The sequence below is a fragment of the Rhyacophila brunnea genome, unplaced genomic scaffold (genome assembly GCF_057557595.1).
Source record: "Rhyacophila brunnea isolate RB1 unplaced genomic scaffold, BYU_Rbru_1.0 scaffold_11, whole genome shotgun sequence".
Taxonomy (NCBI): domain Eukaryota; kingdom Metazoa; phylum Arthropoda; class Insecta; order Trichoptera; family Rhyacophilidae; genus Rhyacophila; species Rhyacophila brunnea.
Window position 1 is genome coordinate 13036226 of NW_028232763.1, and position 11567 is coordinate 13047792.

Below are 11567 nucleotides of genomic sequence, written 5' to 3' on the forward strand. Positions count from 1 at the left end.
TATATTATTTTTTTTTAAATATGCATTAGAATTAAACAATATGTACCTATTTTTTTTTAATAGTTATGTAATAGGTCTTACATATTCAAAATAAATACTATTCATTAATAATGTTTTTTGGATAGCACATGAAATAAAAATGTAGGTAGATATGTATTTCAACATCCTCTCGGACAATTTCAGGTTAAAACGGTATTAATATATTATTATTAAGTTTATATCGTGGCTATCCATCATATTGGTTGCAATGTTTTCCACCAAACACCTGATTAACAAATTGAATTTAGTAACATTTACGTATATTAGAAGATATCATTTTTTGGTCACCCCATATTTTATACACTTTGACAGTGTTATGATTTAAATTAAATAAGAGATCATTATTATTACTTTAGACCAAAGCATTGTCGGCGACCTTTGCATATTACCAGTAGAGCAACAATTCCGGACCACATGTAAAAAAATCATATTTTCAATTCTCAAGGGCAATTCTGTAGAGCGTCCCCTTAAGGTTAAGTGTTTATCAGAGTTATTCTCCTTTAAGTTATGATCATTAGTCGGTGTATTATCTGTTACATGATTTGAGTTCAAAACATTCAGTTATTCATCTTCCAATTCTTTATTTCGATCTGCGAAAACATGATTTATGATGATGCTGTAAGTATGTCAATATTTAATCAGATTACATTTTAAAATAATTTGACCGATTAGAAGTCGAAATAACATAACTTAAAAAAAACTTTAATACTGCCATAATACTGTAGTAAATATACATAAATAAGAACTTACTTTGCATGCTTGTACGTTGATTCTGTTTTAACATCTCCACAATCATAACCTCTTCAAAACATTGTTGAAATGCAAATATGAACCGATAGCAAGTGTTTACTTAAGTCAAATTGACAACTTACGCCAAACGAAAAATTACGAAATTTCCATTAACTAAACTGTATGTCAGTGACATAAAAGTGAAACGCCCCTTACGCCGAAGTATCCTTGATCAATCGGCATTAATGTCAGAGTCACATAGGCGTAAGAGGATATTCGCCTATATGACATTAAAATTCCATATGGATTTATAGATACGCCGAGTAATATCTGGCAAACCGCTAAACGTACGAGTTTCATCTTTATACATATAATAGAACTCCGTTCTAGTAAGACAATGCATTATTTAACTCAAAACAGGCATTTTTGTAGTTTCGCCCTTATGATCCTAGACCCCCGCTGGCAAAGTGAGAACTCTTTAAAGTTCCACCTATTCACCATAATATATGTTATTTCTGTGTAGAAACCCGTCCAGTAAATCTGCAATTACGATGACTGCGATGTATTCCTGTTCGCCCTCAATTTTAATTGGGTCCTCTACTACAATCCAAAAAGATTCCTCAATCAAAGACTTGTCTTTGGTATAGACGTCATGTCAATTTATAAAGAGGGAGTTACCTTTTGTTCAGAACGATAGTTATATTTATTTTATGTAAAGCCTAGTACGTAATCGTTTCGAATTAAATTAAATAAAACTCGAATTCCTTGACCTTCTCGTTTCATTGCATAGGGAAAGAGTAAAATCATAGAAGTATTAAATAAACCAGAGAAAACTATTTTTGTCTGAAGAATCTGCTTATGTGATTCTACTAAAACTAAAGCATAGAATCAGTGGCGGCTCGGCGACTTTCTAGGTGGTTGGCTTTAGCATGAATTATTATTAAATATGCATACTTACCTACTTTCTTATATTATATATTAATTATATACCAAGCTACTTATAATTAAATTGTATTAATGAGGAAATTACTAATTTTTCATAATAAATAATCTGTCGTTACTTAACCACACCTAAAACGTGTGCAGAAAAATATTAACACAATAATTAATAATGATTATTATTATAGACTTAACATAATCATTTTTTAACAACGACATACAGCGAGCGTTTTTACTCACCTAAAGGTTATTTGAATCGCTCCCCAGTATGCGTATACTAACGCTAATGCATTCACATCCTTTGTAGAATGAGATTTGTACCGCGGCGACGGGATGGGAATAAGTAGACCCCGGTCAGCGAAAAATAGACGCCATAGTTTTCTTAATTCATACATAGGTGTCACCGTGAAATAGAGCGTCAATTATTTTAATATCGCGTAATCATCATTATGTTATTACAAAATTTACAATCATTGCTTTATTTATTTGTAAATAGCTCTATAAAATTGCGACAGGTTTAGAAATTAAATTGTTAATCATGTAAGGTATTATGACAATGATAAAAATATCGGACGTGTATTTTTGACATGATAATAATGTGGGGATGGTCACTAGGAATCCTTAAGGTAGAGCCGCCTATGCACAGAATCATCTCTCAAAGCAGCAATGAATACAAAGTTGTGAATAATATTCACTAAGTATATTATTGTGGTGTCCATCTTTCTCTCGGAATACGACATATTATGTTGAAGATGATAATGTATTATCATTTACTATAGAATAGAGTTTAATTAGTTACATGTATTACCTGTATAGTAACGGGTTTGAATACAGATAACTGGGTAAAATTTATTCATTGCATTTTTGCAACATATAATTTGTGCATTCTTGAACGACTAATAACGGATCGTCATAAAAAATTGTCTATAATAAAATCATATTATAAAAATAAATGAAGTTTTATTTCAGGAATTAATTTTTATTTTCATGCTGGTCGATTTTATTAAGAATATGATTCTTTTGTTTAATTGTCAGTGTTGTTCACGCTGGTGTAACTTTTATTCAAATATAATTAGTTTAGTATACTTACACATTTTTTAACAAAATATCTAGCTATCAATAATATAACTAACCAATATATTTGTTATCACCATGGATATGGTACTAAATAGGAATGTCAAATTTACCAAACATGGCGTAATCTTCATAAACATAATATGAATACTAAAAATACTCATAAGATAGGTAAGTATCTTTTTTCTAAAATCAAAGAAAGTGGTCTTCAGTTTTCGTAATTACAAATTTACATTTTTGGAATCGTGACAGTATGGTCAATATAAAAGCTACACGAGGTCAAAAAATAGATTGACCTCAATATGGTGGGCGATAGTATCATACACGTACTTTTGCACCCACATTCATAATGTCTCACAATACTACATAATAAATATTAAGTTTGTTGTACATTACAGCTGTTTCTTTTATTCTATATATATGTGACAGGTGTTTTTTTTTACTTCTGGTGTTTAATTCTTATTAATTTGTTAATCTTTATAATTGCAGTTAACGAGATCTGGTTGAATCTGGATTCTTCCTCTGGCAAATAAAACATGTTTTTAGGCCTATACCAAGATTTGAACGAAAACGAACCATAAGTGCGAATGAGAAAGCATTCGGCATGCTTATATCTCCGCAATATAGCCGTTCTACGACTGAATTAAATATTTTTTGGAAACGATTTGAATGATTACATTCATTTAAAAACTGCGAGCACGTGTTGCTGAAATTTATTGTTTTTGTATTAAATATAAAATAAGTGGTAATTATTTTTAGTTAATTTAGTATAGAATATGTTTAGCTATGTTGTGTTTAGATTTGGTAGCCGTACTAAGAAGCAACCTGTTGATATAACGTTTCATACTTAAGTTAATAATAATAAAATTGAGGTTCTACTGTGCGGTATACGCGAGAAACACGGCTTCATTTTGCCGAACAATACACACCCTCTTTTTCCGATAATAAAGCTCACGGCGAACTGTCCCACGGTGAAATTTTTTACATACAACTTAAATTTAACCGTCAACTTATACCATATTGTGATACCGTGGACCCCGGACAGTAGTTTTACCAACAATGGGCTGTCTAATGATAAGTGACGTCGAATAAATTGTTTTTGTACCAAACATTTCCTTATAGCAGTGTAATAATTCATGTGAAACCGAGTTGCGGAAGACAATGAACATTTTGAATGTAGTGATCCTTGCACCACCAACGAGAAGCTATATCAAGAAAGAGAAAGATAATAAGTAACCATACCACTGCTAGACGAAAGCCTCTTCAAGCTGATTCAATTCTCTCAGTACTTACCGCTGACCGTGGTAATCGCAGTCTTAATTTCAATGCACTATTATACGTCGACCGGTACTAATATACCGCCATTTTTTTTTAAATAGTATTAAAATATAACGATGTTTTCGAAACATGAACGTATGCAATAAATACATACCAATTTGAAGAATATTCAAAGAGAAAATAATAACGAAACCATCAAAAATCTCTTCTAGGACAACTTCACTAACAATAAAAAAAAACTAGTTTCACCTAATCCAACCGGTTTACCATTATTAGCTTGTAATAAAATCTTCAAGCGATGCTATCATTGCAATAATACCACGGATTGGCAACAGCTAATTATATGTAGGTACTACCTATTAAATTAAATTTTAAGTCAATGCTAAGATCTATATTTTTAACTTAATGTATTACCATACATCACCAAGAAATGCTACGCTTCTATCTATTCCAGTGAATATATTGGGACTTTTCTATGAAATAGAGGTAATTGTTGTATTAAAATTCGATAGTGATAAAAAAATGAGAGTTCATTTTATAATACCATTCTACGTTTTGTAGTTAATATGGTTTTGGGCCTGCTTAACTACCTCCTACAGTTTTCTGAATGGTAAGCTACATTTTTGTATATCAGCATAGAAGCTTTGAAGATGTGTGTCTTCCATCGGATCTTTAAAATATCATGAAAACATAGTATAATACATAACGATTTGATACTAAATATAATGGATACATAAAGCCAACTATCTACATATAAATTATATGGTGATAAACAGATAAACTCTGGTTAAGGAGGTAACGTATTAGCTCAACTATTTTTTAAACAATGTCTGCCCTATTATATTATTGGGGTTGGGGGTATATTCTTTATTTAAATGAGGGTAGCTTCTAATGTAAAAGTTAGTTATATGAATAAACTTGTATTTCGACATATTCAGTGGCGGGTTTAAATAGTGAATGCCAGACGCACTAACTGTATTCAAAACCCCACGAAAAAAAAACATACCATATTATTATCTCTTTCCCAGAATCACCTTACTTTCGGAGTAACGATTAGATAATATAACATACGAGTATCAAGCAGCCTTTCATCATACAGAGAATGAAGAAGCAACGCTGGACCTGGCTCGGTTACGTGCTGTGGATACCTGAAGAGAAATTTAATCTCGCTTGCCTGTTTTACAAGCCACCGCGTCCTGGATTAAATACTATTCACAAAGAGTATACTGTAAAGTTATGAGATCCTGGCATGACCTGGAATGACGCAAGAAGTCTGGCGAGAGACAAGGATTGTAGGAGGCGTCGTGTGGTGTATATATGCTCCAACTAGAGGACGAAAACGTTCAAAGAAGAAGAAGAATTACATGATTTAACTAATAATAATTATTATTGAAGATATAATAATATCGGAAGACAACAATTCAGTAAAAAGATAAAAATATATCAGAAAACAAATTACATAATTATTAATTAAAATCACATAATATGGTATTATAAGTGAGTATACACAATACAAAACTCCACGATGTGATTCGTTATCTAAATATCACTACACTGGCAAAGTGAGAACTCTTTAAAGTTCCACCTATGCACTATAATATATGCTATATCGGCGTGGAAGCCCGTCCAGTAAATCCGCAACTACGAGGGAGTTCCTCACAGCTGATGCTTTCCTGTCATGTCGCCAGATGAATTCCTATTTGCCATGCTGCAACAATCCAAAAAAGATTCCTCAATCGAATATTTCTTTTTGGTGGAGACGTTATGTCAATATAAAGAGGGAGTTACCTATTGTTCAGAACGGTAAGTATATTATATTTATTTTATTTAAATCCAAGTACGTAATCGTTTCGAATTTAATGAAATAAAAACTTGAATTCCTTGGCATTCTTGTTTGATTCAATCGCAAGGGAAAGAGTAAAATTAACCAGAGGAAATGATTTTTGGCTAAAGAATCTGCTTATGTGAAGCGCCTAGTTTCAAAAGCCTATAAAACAATTTTAAGTAGTTTTGAGAAAAATGAGAAAAAATCATTTCTATATAATCATATTATATCATAATCATAACTTTTCATTCAAGGAAAGATCAATGGGAAACGTATCAGAGGACGGCGCCGCATTTCGTGACTTAAGAACCTCCGTGCTCCACCGAACTGTTCCGGGTAGCAGACGACAAAGATAAGACCGCCTTGATGGTGGCCGACCTCCGCTAGGGGATGGCGCAATAAGAAGAAGTTTAAATCTGTGAACTTTGTGTATTTATTTTTTAATTCGTTACATTCTAAAGAGTATTTTGGCTTTCCACTTTAGCGGTATTTGAAAAGCACACCCAACCATTTTAGCGTGTTTTGAAATTTACCCTAATTTTTGACTGATACGTATTGACGAATTTTGGCGTTTTTTAAAGTTCAATCTTTGGCCATCATATAGGTCACAAAAATATCCATCTAACAACATATCTAACTCAAAAATTTTCAAAAACCGTTTTAGGGGCTTTTAAAACTAGGCGCTTCATGTGCTTCTTCAGTGGCGGTTCGACGACTTTCTAGGTGGTTGGCTTAAGCCCATTAATTATTATTAAATATACATACTTACCTACTTTCTGATATTATACATTATGTACCAAGCTACTTATAATAATATGATTTTATTAATGAGGAAATGAATATTTTTTCATTCATATTAAATTACACGATTATCTGGGCGACTCTCGTGGTGCAGTGCGTAAGGCGCTCGCCTTCCACCCTAGAGTTCTGGGTTTGATTCCCGGTGAGGACACAATATTTATGTGATTTTCTCAAAGCCTTGGTGTTTGTGATTGTTCAAAATTACTAACAACCACCTTGTACGAAAAAGCAAGGACATGGTTATTAATAAAAAAAATACGATTATCTGAGTCGTTACTTAACCTCATCTAAAAAGCGCGCTTAAAAATATTAACTTAATTAACAATAATAATTATTATAGACTTACCATTATCATTTTTGAACAACAACATACGCCAAGCTTTTTTACTCACCTAGGGGTTATTTGATTCACTCCCCTTAATGCATGTGAATGCGAATGAGGATGCGAATCATTTGTAGAATGAGATCTGTACCGAGGCAATGGGATGGGACTGAGTGCACCCCGGTCAGCGAAAAATAGACGCCATAGTTTTCTTAATTTATAAATAGGTGTCACCATGAAATAGGGCGTATTTAATTTAATCAATTATTTTAATACCGCGTAATCATCATTATTATATTGCACGATTTACAATCATTGCTTTATTTATTTGTAAATAGCTCTATAAAATTGCGACGGGTTTAGAAATTAAATAGTAAATCATGTAATTACTTATTTTTAATTGTCACTACGAGAAAGAATGAGGCTTACTTAATGATGCTACAGAAGAAAACAAGGGCATCAGACGATGAGTAGAAAAAGCGCCGGCGTGACGAAAAGAAACTACACAAGAAAAAGAAACGTGATTATTTAAAAAAGGAAATGATCCTACTACAAGAACACTATAAAGCCCAAGAAAGTCGGCTATTCTATAGAAAGATAAATAACGTTGGGAAGGGTTTCAAGCCTCGTATCACAATGTGCAAGGATGACAATGGCATGATACTCACAGAAAAGCACCGTATTCTTGCCCGGTGGGTGGGTTTCTTTGATCAACATTCAAATACCCCCCATAATGATGCCGGCAACACTAACATTAATACTCATGACCAGGAATCAGTACAAAGTGGTATGGATGATAACGAAGAACCACCAACATTAAATGAGGTAAAAGGTGCCATGTCAAGGTTAAAAACAAACAAATTGCCTGGAATTGATAACCTACAGAGTGAATTAATAAAATGTGGGGGAGAAAGCCTGCTCAAACATTTACATAGCCTAATCCACCAAGTATGGACTTCAAAAAAGATGCCAGAAGAGTGGAAGGATGGGCTGATTTGTCCCCTGCACAAGAAAGGAGACGAACTAGAATGTAGTAACTACAGAGGGGTGACACTCATATAAACTGTTGACGATTCTGATATGCCAGCGGCTGGAATCCATTGTAGAAGGAATACTCGGGCAATACCAAGGAGGCTTTCGACGAGGGAGATCATGTGTTACTCAAATATTCACTCTAAGGCAGATTCTAGAAAAGACCACTGAATTCAATATTAACACGTATCACCTGTTCATCGATTTTAAGGCAGCTTATGATAGCATTAATAGATACCGGTTATACGAAGCAATGCGAGAATTTGAAATTCCGACGAAAATAATTAAACTTGTAGAGATGACAATGACACCAGTACAATGCCGGGTAAAGCTTCAAGCGGAAATATCCGAGCCATTTATATCACTAAATGGCCTAAGGCAATCTTTTCAATATTGCGCTAGAAAAGGCGATACGGGATGCAAAGATTGATGCCCGTGGCAGCGGCACGATATTTACTAAGCCTGTGATGATATCGACATCATTGCCATATCAGAATTGGCGCTGAAAAGGGCATTCACAGCACTAGAAGCCTCTGCCAAAAGAATGGGTTTACAAATAAACGAGGCAAAAACTAAATACATGCCTGTCTATGTCACACCACGAGAAGTCGCACCAAAGTTAGATATTGGTGCATACAAGTTTGATACGGTCGACAGTTTTATATACCTACCTTGGATCTCTTGTAACTCGACATAATGATATTACAGAAGAAATCAACAAGAGAATCATGTCTGCGAATAAATGCTACTTTGGTCTGTTAAGACATTTTAAATCCCGCTTACTATCTCGCCGAACTAAAAGCACTCTTTACAAGACACTTGTAAAGCCAGTGCTCACCTACGCATCGGAAACCTGGACATTAACTCTGCGAAATGAACAAGCCCTGAACATCTTTGAAAGAAAAATTCTCCGCCGTATATATGGACCGATCAGGGATGGCACCAATTGGATGAGAAGATATACTACTGAGCTCTACGGGCTGTACGAATATTGCAGCGCAGTTCAATCAATTAAGATTGGGAGACTGCGATGGCTAGGTCATGTGCACCGTATGAATGACAATGAACCGGCAAAGAGAGTGATGTCCAGCAATCCAATAGGACGTAGAAGAAGAGGCAGGCCAAAGATTCGCTGGTTAGATGGAGCTGCCAGTGACTGCCGTATTCTGGGGGTACCAAATTGGAAACCGGCCACACTGGATGGGGACAGGTGGAGGGAGAGGCCTGTTGGAGGAGGTCAGGACCCACACCGGGTTGTCGCGCTCCTGATGATGATGTAATTAAAAAGGTAGGTAGATTATGACAATGATAAAAAATATCGGACGTGTATTTTTAACATGATAATGATGTGGGGATTGTCCCTACGAATCCTTAAGGTAGATCCGCCTATGATTAGAATCATCTCTCAAAGCAGCAATGAATACAACGTAGTGAATAATATTCACTAATTAACTATTTTTTTTATTCAACGAATAATTCACAAGATTTTAAGAATGTATCATTCTAATTATTGAAAATACATAATGTTGAAAAACAATTTCTGAGAGAGTATATTATAACCAATAGAAAAAATCTTTTTTGAAAAAAGTTAACCACCCCGACGGGGTAGCTTGATTTGGAAGAACGCTGATGAGTAGGTATTAAAATTTACCAATAGTTAAAATTTGTCGCAATTAGTATGTCACGCCGTAGCATATTGGTTAAATGCGACGGATGGGGCGTAAACCCGGGAGATACGGGGTTCGATTCTCCGTCGGGGTGGCTTACTTTTTTCAAAAAAGATTTTTTCTATTGGTATACTCAGAAAGTGTTTTTCAAAATTATTAAAACTAAGTTAGTATTATTGTGATGTCCATCTTTCTCTCGGAATACGACATATTATGTTGAAGATGATAATGTGTTATCATCTACTATGGAATAGAGTTTAATTAGTTACATGTATTACCTGTATAGTAACGGGTTAGAATCTAGATAACTGGGTAAAATGTATTCATTGCATTTTTGCAACACATAATTTGTGCATTCTTGAACGATTAATAACGGATCGTAATGAAAAATAGTCGACTACAAGAAATAATAAAATCATATTATAAAAATAAATGAAGTTTTATTTCAGGAATTAATTTTTAATTTCATGCTGGTCGATTTTATTAAGAATATGATTCTTTTGTTTAATTGACAGTGTTGTAGACGCTGGTGTAACTTTTATTCAAATAAAATTAGTTTAGTATACTTACACATTTTTTAACAAAATATCCTAGCTATCAATAATATAACTAACCAATCTATTTGTTATCACCATGGATATAGTACTAAATAGGAATGTCAAATTTACAAAACATGGCGTAATCTTCATTAACATAATATGAATACTAAAAATACTCATAAGATAGGTAAGTATTTTTTTTCTAAATTCAGAGAAAGTGGTCTTCAGTTTTGGTAATTACAAATTTACATTTTTAGAATCGTGACAATATGGTCAACATAAAAGCTACACGATGTCAAAAAATAGATTGACCTCAAAATGGTGGGCGATAGTACGAGTATCATACACGTACTTTTGCACCCACATATACCCACATTAAGTTTGTTGTACATTACAGCTGTTTCTTTTATTCTTAATATATGTGACAAGTGTTTTTTTTTACTTCTGGAGTTTAATTCTTATTAATTTATTAATCTTTATAATTGCAGTTAACGAGATCTGGTTGAATCTGGATTCTTCCTCTCGCAAATAAAACATGTTTTTAGGCCTGTACCAAGACTTGAACGAAAACGAACCATAAGTGCGAATGAGAAAGCATTCGGCATGCTTATATCTCCGCAATATAGCCGTTCTACGACTGAATTAAATATTTTTTGGAAACGATTTGAATGATTACATTCATTTAAAAACTGCGAGCGCGTGTTGTTGAAATTTATTGTTTTTATATTAAATATAAAGTGAGTGGTAATTATTGGACATCCACGGTGGCCGCGCGGCTTAAGCGTTGGACTATAACGCCGTGGGTCCCAGGTTCGAATCCTGGGGCTAGCAAGTACACATATTGTTTTTCAATTTGTGTGTGAGTCAGGGTATGGACCTAATAGGTTGAGCAAGTGGCTGACATCCATTTCTCGTAAAAAACAAAATCTTTTAATACAAACCTCTACTCTGTGGAGGTCCATATGATCCTATTAGGATCGGACATGGTCGAAAGAAGAAGAATAAAGAAATATTTTTAGTTAATTTAGTATAAAATATGTTTAGCTATGTTGTGTTTAAATTTGGTAGCCGTACTGAGAAGCAACCTGATGATATAACGTTTCATATTTAAGTTAATAATAATAAAATTGAGGTTCTACTGTGCGTTATACGCGAAAAACACGGCTTCATGTTGCCGAACAATACACACACTCTTTATATTATTACTCTGATGCCTATACTGTTCCCAAACAGGCCTTGGCCACCGTGATGATTGCCTCATTGGCTTCAAATATATCGTTGACGGTGCAGCTGGTTGGGCGAACGGACCGGCCATCACATAT